The following is an 11,017-nucleotide window of genomic DNA, read 5'->3' as shown; positions in this document are numbered from 1 at the left end:
AGTTATTTGATTTTTAAGTTTTTAATTGAAGAATTACGCATATTTAGCAATAGGTACATTGCATTTAATCTTTAGAATATTCTTTGATTGTTAGATGCAAGTTTAAATTCTTAAACGTATTGAACCTGATTTTTAAAAATAATTCAGTATATTGTATCATAGTATTAACTAGTTTGTCGCTTTGTGCGTTTTCATGGGTAACTTTTTACTAGTATTAATAAACTTGCCTAGCTCTACGAGTCAATACGGTGTCGGTGGCCAACATACTTGTCTTGTACTAGATTTTAAATTAAATTAAATAAAAATTAATTTGATGCAACGGAATCAACTTAGAAAATGCATCAAAATTTGGTCAATTAGATAAAATCTTATTTGACTTTTTTAAGAAAAAAATGCAGTGCTTATTTAATATATTTTTATAAAATAATTGAAATGACATTAATATTTTTAATGAATTTGGGTCAACTTGCCCAATACATGACCAAGACCATAAACCTAACTAATTTTAATAAGTTATTTTTGAAATATTTTTTTTATTTAATATTACAATAATAAAATTAGACATTTGTAGCTCATACAATAGAGAAATATTTTCATTCGTTTAATGTTTTTTACAAACATAATAGTTTTTATTAGCAACATAGTTCATTAAATAAAAACCAACAACATTAAAAAAAGTTCGATAAAACTTCAATGATTTTAACTAAAAAGAAAAAAATGTATATTTTCTTTTATCAAAACCCTAATTTTTCCATTCATGCATTTCATTTATAAAAACATTTTTTTTTATGAGAAGCATTTTGTTTTAAGTAAAGACTTATTACGAGGATGAAAACTTAAAATTTTGAGAATATATCATTTTTAAGTATCCACATAAAAAAAGTTCTGAACAACAAATTTTTTTAAATAATAATAATAATAAAATAGATATATTAGTCTCATATAATATTAATAAGAAAATCATTTTAAGAATTATGCATATCATGCTAACACATAATTATTCATAAAGAAATCGATGATATCATCATAAAAAGCCTAATATTATATATATAAAACAATGACATGATTTTTCATTAGAAACACATTTAATAAACTATCATGATCTGTAAAGCATGTTTTAATAAAAAATATTAAAATAATATCTTAATATTTTATATATGATTGAAAGTAAAAAAAAAAAAACACAATTAATGTGATAAAATAATGTAAAAAATCTATTAAAAATAACACAAAAAAATTCATTTTCATTGAAAACAAAATTATGAACATTCCTGTAAAAACATGTAATGTTATTTAAGAACCATGAAAGAATTGAATAATAATTTAAACATCATGTTAAGTATTTTATTTAAACGGCACTCTAATAAAAAATCACATAAAATAAAAATTTAAATATCAAAATAAATTATTGAAAAATACACAGTATCATTCACAGTGCATGTGCCGCAATACCTAGCCTTATTTATTATTATTATTATTATTATTTAACTTTAGATGCTTTAGAATTTCCATCTCTTTAATTTGTGTGTGCAAATAGGGTGCTATATTTTAGAGAACATTTTCCCGAAACTGAATTATTTTCTCTTGATAGATTTAAAGAGAAGGTGATAATAATGACCGTGATGGTTAAAACAATGGTGGTCAGTGATGCATAACAGCAGTATTAAAGCACTGGTATTGTTTTTGAAGAGGTAATGATACGATAGAGATGATGTAATGTTGAAAAAGAGGTGATGTAATGATTTTTTTTTAATGAGTGTTGGTGATAATTATAGAGGTTGTTTTAATATATATTTTTTTGTTTTAAAATATATTAAAATATTTATTTTTATTTTTAATGTTAGGATGTTAGTATATTAAAATGATATAAAAATATTAAAAAAATTAAATCTTAACTAATAACATTTTAAGCTTCAAAAAAAATTTTCAGTCTATTTTCAGAAAGGGAAAAAAATACTGAAAGTCCAAAAATGCCAAAAGGAACAGTGCAAATCATACAGAGGACTCGAAAAAGAAGTTCATCATCATTAATAGATCTCGAAAAAGAGAAATCCATCTAAAAGCAGGTGCTGCAACAAGAAATTATTTTTTTCCTTGAGAAAAAGGAGGGCAGGACGCTGTGGCTACAACTTGAAGGAGACAGACTGCAAGCGGACTCAATAGATGCTTGAATATGTAGCATGATCAACAAACATGATTCTAAACCATGGCTTTCAGTTCCTCAATCAACTCTGCAATGTACTTGTTCTGAATCTGCGCGTTCAACAGAAATTCCCTCCATTTTTTGTGATTTTCCCTCATAGACTTGCCAGGCTCCTCGTCTACATCCAGCATGACAGCTTTGACAGCTTCACAGATATCATCCTTTCCAAAACACCCATCCTCATCTCTCCTATTTATCTCCACCCCAGCCTTCAGGTCTCCAGCTATGAGCTTGGTGTTCAAGAACTGGTCACCCTTCAGTGGTAGCATGGCCAGCTGACAGTCATTCACCAATGCTTCAATCAGCGAGCTAAACCTGAGTGACAGACAAAACACCCTACACTACTATGTGCGAGTATAAGCTGTTGCTGAACCCACCCTGTGTGCAGAACTCCTCTCCCCTTGACCCTCTCTAAGAACCCCGATGGTAAAGCCTGGTTTAACTCGGTTTGGCTATCGAGCTCTGCAGGAAAGTTCAAAACAAGGAAAAATGGCAAACCAGTGAGTTCCAAACCAAGAACAAGCTCTTTTATTTGGTCATGGTTCAAGAATGTTTCGCTGCCAAACGAGCAAAAAATCACAGATTTGGCAGGAAATTGACCCAACCAATTAGCCCATTTCTCATCGAGCACTCCAGAAGGTGGATCGGGGACTAGAGGACCAGTTAAAAGTACAGGTTTTTTAAACTGTGTTCTTATAAATTCCACGTACTGTCCTTCCATTTCCTGACATGACTTCAAGAGCATTGCAGTGCAACCAAGACGACTACCGACAGCTCTATCGTATATAGTAGGGCCACCATCAAAGCTCTTATATACAATCGAGAAGTCTCGAGCCTGAAAGGCTTTTACAGAAGTAATGGATGTTGAAGGATATCCATTTGGAGGTTTCATGAGATCCCCAATCGAGGGACTTTCTCCTTCTTCACTTATTCTGGCAGGGACAGTAAGGTATGAAGTTGAAGTGGCAGAGAAAACAGTGTAGCTTATTGTTTTAATGCCAATCTGGGAAGCTAGCTTCGGAAGCCAGTGCTGACTGTGATCGAAGAACACAAAATGGGGTTTGAGTTCTGCCAATATGGTCTTGATTTGAGGCAGCATGAGGTCTAGAGCTTTCTTGAGGAGACCAGCCATAGCCGGTGTTGTCTCTGCGGTGCTGTTAAGCCCCGGAGGGAGGCCCTCAACGGCAGGGATTGGAAGAGAGATGATTTGGGTGGTGGGAGTGGAAAGAAGAGAGGACTTGATGCGTGCAATGTTGCCAGGAGCTGACAGGAAAGAGATTCGAACTCCATGGAGGGAAAGCTTGTTAGAGAGTTGCACAAATGGGCTTATGTGACCAAATGCAAACCATGGAAACATCACAACATGAAGCTCAGATGATGATTCACTAGACATGGTTTTCTAGGTGTTGTTCCTCTCTCTCTCTCCCTCTCTCTCTCTCTCTCTCCTTGTTTCTTTTTTGGTTTTTGATGTCTAATACAGTCCTTATATACACACTTAATCCGCTGGCATCTTCAATCAAGTTACCTATAAAATAAAATTTTAGTTTCTTTTAACAGTAGCCACGGGTCGGTCTTCTGCATACTTTGGCGGTTGGCTTTGTTTACGACATTCAGCTAGTGGAAATTGTTTTTTTTTTTTTTTTTTAAATTGTTTTTTTTAAATGTATTAAAATAATAAATTTTATTTTATTTTTAATATTAGTATATTAAAATTATATAAAAATGCTATAAAATATATTTAAAATAAAATAATAAAATTTTTATAAAGCGCAGATGAATGTGCTCCCAAACACAAACACCCCTTCAAAGGTAAAGGAACCCAACCACCATTAGTCAATCGAGTCCCCCTGTCTCTCAGCCACCATTAAACGCGAGACGCTAGCTCCAACCCCCGTTTAGTTAGTGCTCCGAGACAGCCCAAAAAGGGTTCAACTTCCTGCTTGTGTTGATTGTTATTGTCTATGGAAAAGGTAGTGGAGCCCCCTGTCCATGTACAGTGTCAACCACGTGATGTGGTATGCAATAAAATTAATAACAACTCTAATCTAATATTAGGTGCCATACTTTTGATCCGCATTAAAAACAAAAAAAGAAAAATAAGAAAAAATTGAAAGGAAAAAGAAAAATATTAGGGAGTGAAATAGTGATAAGGAAAAAGAGGGACAAAAATAAACAAGGGAGTTTAAATTCTTCAAAAGAGTCATGAGTTTAAAAGATGAAGAAGAGTGAAATAGCTTAAGAGAAAAATTACACAAAAAGTCATGTGAGAAAAACAAAAAGACAAAAAAAAAAAATTCACAAGAGAGAAAAAAGCAAAAGAAGAAATTTGTCCAGCCAAAAACAAAGAAAAAACTAACAAAAATGCCAAAACTCATCTCCTCTTGTAAATAGTCTAAACCACAACGACAACGACTATTGCATACAACTATCATCATTGGTGATACAATAACCTCTTTGTCTCATCACCACCATAACAACTATGACAACTTTCAAATCTACTCCTTAAATAAGCATCAATGCAGCTTACCTTAGATAAAACATATAAGGTAATTGTTATATTTCATATTACATTAAAAAAAACCTAGAGTAGACGTACCTCTTTCACATAAGTTGAGTTGAGCAATTCCTTATTGAAACTATTAGTTGTTAGTGTTCATCAACTGTTTTTAGGATTTTCTTCTATTAGTTGCTTAATGGTTTGAATAATTAATATTCTTTAGGGTTTGTTTGTTTTTTAGTCATTTATCATGTTAATAGGCATGTAAAACATGCATTATACTTTACTTAATAAAGCATATAAAAAGGAGATTGATGATGCAAGGTTGAAGGATATAAAGGTGAAGAATTTTCTCTTCAAAGTAATAAATCAATTGATCCTTGAAACCATTTTGAACAAGGATACAACCAAAAGTATTTGGGATTCGTTTAAGAGAAAGTATTAGGAAACAACATAAGTGCAACAAACACAATGACAAGTTCTCCAAAAAAGAGTTTGAGATGTTGAATATAAAAATAAGAGATTATATGAATGAGTATTGTACTCATACTCTTGTTGTGGTCAATAACTTGAGCGTCTATAAGGGAAAAACAAATGATGTAGTAGTTATCAAGAAGATTTTGATATCCATAACATCCAAGTATAATTATGTTGTGTGTTTTATTGGGAAATCAAATGATTTGGATGCTTTTACAATTAATGAGTTACAATGTAAGCTTTTAGTATATGAGCAATATATGAAAGCTCATATTGTAGAAGAGCAAAAATTAAAGGTTATTTTTGGAGAGTCCTTAGGAGAAAAAATATGAGGCCATGACAAAATTTAAGGATGAGAAAGAGGAGGAGGTAGGTGTAGCTTTGATAAATCGATTGTTGAATGTTATAATTGTTATAAGCTTGAATACGTTTACTATAAATGTCTAAAGAATGACACAAAAGCAAAGAAAACTATATGGAAGGTAGTAAAGAAGTGTTGTTTATAGAGTATGTGAAGGATAAAGAAGTTAACAAAGAAAAATTATGATTTCTCATTATAGATGTAGTAATTATATGTGTAGCAAGAGGTGGGTTTTCTAAGATTTTGAAGCAAATTTCAGGTAAAAGGTAAAAGTAGGAAATAATTCAAGCATGAATGTGATGGGTAAAAGTAATGTACGAATGCTAGTTAATGGTTTTATACTAAATATTATTGGAGTATTCTATGTTCTAGGATTAAAGAATAGCTTAATAAGCATTACCTAGCTTGCTGAGAAGGGAATTGTATTTTTTCATACAACAAAAAAACATGAAAAATTTATCATTCTAACATAGGGGGGCTAATTATAAACATTACAATGTCCTTGAATTAAATGCTCAAGTTATTTGATCAAACATAACTGAAGAAGGAAGCTTGTTTTAATTCTTTCATGGAAGATCCATCTAGACTTTGGCACCACAATATGTAGTAGTCTAAAAATTCTTTAACAAAACAAAATGGTGAGGGGTTTGCCTTGTCTTAAAACCTCATCGAATAAATATGAAGATTTCCTGATAAAGAAGAAATATAGTGATCCATTTCCTAAGAAAGGCAAATAGAGAGCTTCTCATATTCTTGAACTTATGCATGACGATATATATGGACCAATCACCTCTATGTCTAAGAGAAATAATAGGTACATGATTAGTTTTATTAATAACTATAGTCATAAAGTTCGGGTTTATTTCTTGGTTAAGAAGTAAAAACACATTTATTACCTTCAAGAAATTTAAGAATTATGTTGGAAAAACAGACAAGTTTGAGTATAAAAGATCTTTATACTGATCATCAGAGTGAGTTCACATCATTCAAATTCACTAATTTGTAAAGTAAAAATAGTATTTGAATACAACAAACTGCCATATACACCCTATAATAAAATGATATTACAAAAAGGAAGAACTAAACTATCATGAATATGGTTTAAAGTCTACGCTCAGGAAAGAAGTTCCCAAAACATTTTGGCCAAAAATTGTGAATTAGACAGTTCATGTTCTCAACATGAGTCCAAATCTTGTGGTGAAGAACAAAAATCTAGAAAAATCTTGAAGCGACAAACCATTAGTGGATCACATTACAGTGTGTTTCTCATGTTTATATGCCCGATTGGAAAATAAAAAAGCTCGATGACAAAATTTCAAGTGTGAGAAAAAATATAGATCAAAAAAATTAATTGAATTTCATTGAAGATATATTGTCTAAAATATACGAGAAAATTTATAGGTTAAAAATAGGTTATGAAAGTTTACATAGATGTATGTCTTGTCTTGTTGCATAGTACAAGAGTATAATTGTCTATTTCAATGCCAACAATTTGCATCAGGAACTTATAAGGGGATATGCGTACTCGATGTTGACAGGAAAACATTAAGCCAATATTTTAGTGTCAAGCTGAACTGGAACACGTATTATGTAATTTTTTGCAAAATTATCTTTATTATATTTCTTCCTTAATTATTAGATTTTCTAAGAATTTTTAGATTTATTTAATTAGGCAACTGGTTTTATGAAAAATATTGTAATAATTCTAGGATTCTATTTTGTTTTTTAGTTTAGTATTATTAGGGCTCTATATATATATATATATATAAAAGGTTGTAATAGCCTTCTGACAATAAAACTTTGATAAATAAAAATTAAATATTTTTCGGTATTTCTCTATAGTTATAGTGTTCCTACTCTTTAAAGACTTTGGTTTGTAACAAACATTGTTATCCTTATTTATATGTAATGTCATATGGTAATCGTCCTTTAGGGAATAAAAAACTTTAAGTGCATGCTTGTATTTAATAGATGTATTATCTTACTTGCAGTTGGTTGGAGATAGTTTTGGTTTTCAAGGTCTTGTTCAAATATAATTTTTTTTTTTAAAAAAAACTTTAGAATTAATTACATTATATCTTGTAAAGTTGAGAAAATTTCAAAGATGACGTGGCTCATTTCAGGGTTAAATGGATGCTATGTGGTAGCTATCAAAGGTGAAATTGGTTAAATGACTTGCAAAACAAGTTTTTATAGTGAGTTAAGGGACCCTTTGATAATTAAGTTAATATATACTAGATGGAATGTTGCTTCAAAAGAATAATTAAGTAACACACATACTAAAAAATAAATTATAATTTAATGTACAATATCAGAGTGTATTTGATCCTCAAACTTTAAGCCTCATGCTTTTTTTTTTTTTTTTTATAGTTGCACATCATTTTTTTATTGTATGGCAAGAGGGGTAGAGTTGTTTGTTCCAAAGCTATTAATCTATATCAAGTACTGACAACGAGAATATGTGTCCTTGATGTCAAGTAGAAAACCATTGAACTAATTTTCTAACATTGTCGCACCCGACATCTTGGCGGCCTTAAAAAATTAATTAATTCGTTATCTTTGGAAAGAACGGATTTCTGGCATCCTGTTCTTTAATGTGGATATTCTTGTTTAAGGAGTCGCCACCTAGTATTACGGTCACTAGGAACCCTAACTGGTCAACAGAGATTCTATGGTTCGGGACTGGTTACGTAAAAGGGAATATATTATCACCCCTTAAACGTCCTGCCTGAGGCAGGCTGCATTGCTAGTTTCGTCTTAAATTGCTAAATGTTTATTTTTTTATGTTATGAAAATTTGCTTACAATATTCCTGACTCTGGCGCCAGTGAATATTTAACTACGAATATTTCCAACTCTGGTGTTGGTAAATATTACGTAGCTATAAAAATAAATTTAAATCATCATTTTTTTTTTTATTCCTTGACTCTAGCGTCAGTGAATAAATAAATAATAATAAGTTTTATTTTTTTACGAATGCAAATATTTTTTTATTTTTTTTATCTAAATAAAATAAAATACAATGAATAAAAAATAATATAAATTTAAACCGGTATTTTTATTCCTGACTCTGGCGTCAGTGAATAAACCAATAAATTTACATTATTTTTATTCGTGCATACATATTTTTTATTTTTTTTATTTTTTCTATCTTTTTTATGTTTTATATTTTTTCTTTTTTAGGATTAAGTTCCACACGTGCATGCAAAAACCGGTAAGTAGTGAATTAAATTGGCCTATGTACAGTACCCATGCAATTATAATTGCAAAGCAAAGGGAAATGAAGAACTTACCTATGCAGGAGGCGAAGTCGAAGACGGTGGCTTGCAAGAACTTACCTGTGCAGGAGGCGAAGTCGAAGACGGTGGCTTGCTTTGGATCCCTCGGTTTCTCCTCCCTCCTCTGCTTCTTCCGCTCGTCCTCCTCCTGCTCGTCCCCCTTCTGTCTTGTTCGTTTTTTTTTTGGGTTTATTTGCTTCTCTCTCAGTCTGCTGCGCTGCTGTTGCTGAGAAGCTGAGCCGATGGACTGTCATTGAATGTTACAACTAGGTCCCGTATGATGCTGTGAAGAAAAACGGTAGTCGCTGCTATTGCTGGACTGAGCTGCTGCAGAAGGAGGAAATGGTGGCTAAGGAGCACCTGCTGTCACTGCTTCAATGGAGAAGAGAATAAAAACTCCAGGTGCTGGGTTTGAGCTGAAAGACTTCCACGGTTGAAGACAAAGATATTGTTCATGCTTTGGAAACCTGCTGTTGTTGGAGGAGCGCATGCTGGACGACCCATGCATGCTCACGGTGCATGGATGCATGGAGAGGGCGTTTCTGCTGCTGTCACCGGGGAGAGGAGAGGGTATTGTAGCACCGGCCGAACTGTAGGGGAGCTGGTGTCGCGTGGTGGACAAGAGAAAGAAGACTGTGATGGAGCTAAAACCCAAACAGAGGAGAGATTCTGGTTTTCTTCTTTGTTTATGAAACGAGGACAAATGGTGAAGATGATGGTTTTGGTTTCAAGACAGAGAGGAAAAGAAAAGCCACGGAGGGCTTCTCTGTCTTCTTGGTGACCTGGGAAGAAGAGGAGAAAAAGCTGGGGGGAGGGGGCAGCGGCGGCTAGTCTAGGACTCGGCCGCGCCCTTTTTTTTTTTTAATCTCTTTTTTTTTTTTAGGTTTCTATAATGGTCTTCTCCTGGGTTTTAGGGTTTCTCTCTAATCATCCTCCCTCCTTCCTTTCTTTTTCTTTTCCTCCTCTTTTTAAAACTGTGATCAATATTTATAGTGCAAGAGTCCTATCACTTGTAAGAAGTAAAGTCTCAATCAAACTCATTCTCTTTTTTGAAATTCAAATTAGAATCGAATTTGAAATCAGACAACTTTCATTATCTTGAAGGTAAGGATTATCTTGAAAATAATGATTATTTCGAAAGTAAGGATTATCTCAAAGATAAGGATAGAATGGCAAAAGCACATTATAGTCCTTAATTTTCACACAAGTTGACAAATCACTCTTTTCATCGAAATAAGTCTTTGTTCTTTTAATTTTATATTTTAAACCCTGTAAAAATTAAATTAAAAGCCAATGGGCCAAAATTTGGTTATGACAAACATCATGATTATTGTTCTTTAGAAAAAGAAAATTTGAGCACGTGTTTGAACTAACCAACATAAACTTATGTTTTGAATAAAACTTGATCTTTGATCAAATAACTTGAATTCTCATCTTTTTTGGTTGATGGTAGATTTCAACTATCTTTATTAGTTGATGGTCGATTTTAACTATTTTTACTAGTTTATAAAATGAATATCTATTGCACTTAAGCAAAGAACACATGGTTCTTTATTTTTGGTATACATAATATGTAAATAAGACATGTATAAAGGAAATGGACTATCTGTTCTTATGTTGTTTAATTTTTAAATCTAGATTGGCAGTTTACGCTACGCAGCGGGCTAGATCAATTTTTTTTCCATAACATAATAAAAGGATGTTTAGGTGCCAATAGTGTTTTAAAGAAGTAAGAGAAATACATGACTTGGAACATAGACCCTACTAGCCTAATATGTTGATTTCATTTAATTATATGATAAAAAAACAATAATAGTAAACGAATTGAATTTTTTTTAAAATAGTCACGATGACTTGGAAAAAAAAATGTTTGTCAAAAGAGCAAAACACAAAGCTCAATTCCTAATGAACCCAATATTGATGGAAGAAATTCAAAGAAAAGAGACGAGTTGACTTAAGTTAGCATATCAAACTCGAGTCTTAGGTCATGAGGTCATGGTAACCCTATAAGAACAAATAAAACAAAATATGATACTTAATTCCCAGCAAACTCAATGTAGAATGATGAAATTGAAAAAAAAATCAACTAAAAAAATTAACCAAAAAAAAAACACCAACAAAGCTTGGTAAGTCCACCAAACCCTGTAACTTGAATTATGAGAATGAGTTAATCTAATAAAAGAAAAAAAATAAGAAAACAAT

General features: G+C 31.9%; 1 pseudogene; it reads right to left on the bottom strand.

Annotated features, from left to right (window-relative positions):
- Nucleotides 1-1,978: 1,978 nt before the first annotated feature.
- LOC118058230 (anthocyanidin-3-O-glucoside rhamnosyltransferase-like) lies at nt 1,979-3,712 on the bottom strand (annotated as a pseudogene).
- Nucleotides 3,713-11,017: the final 7,305 nt, after the last annotated feature.

The sequence above is a fragment of the Populus alba genome, chromosome 6 (assembly GCF_005239225.2).
Source record: "Populus alba chromosome 6, ASM523922v2, whole genome shotgun sequence".
Classification (NCBI taxonomy): domain Eukaryota; kingdom Viridiplantae; phylum Streptophyta; class Magnoliopsida; order Malpighiales; family Salicaceae; genus Populus; species Populus alba.
Note: the sequence above shows the minus strand (reverse complement) of the source record. Positions and strands in the feature narration are given on the sequence as shown.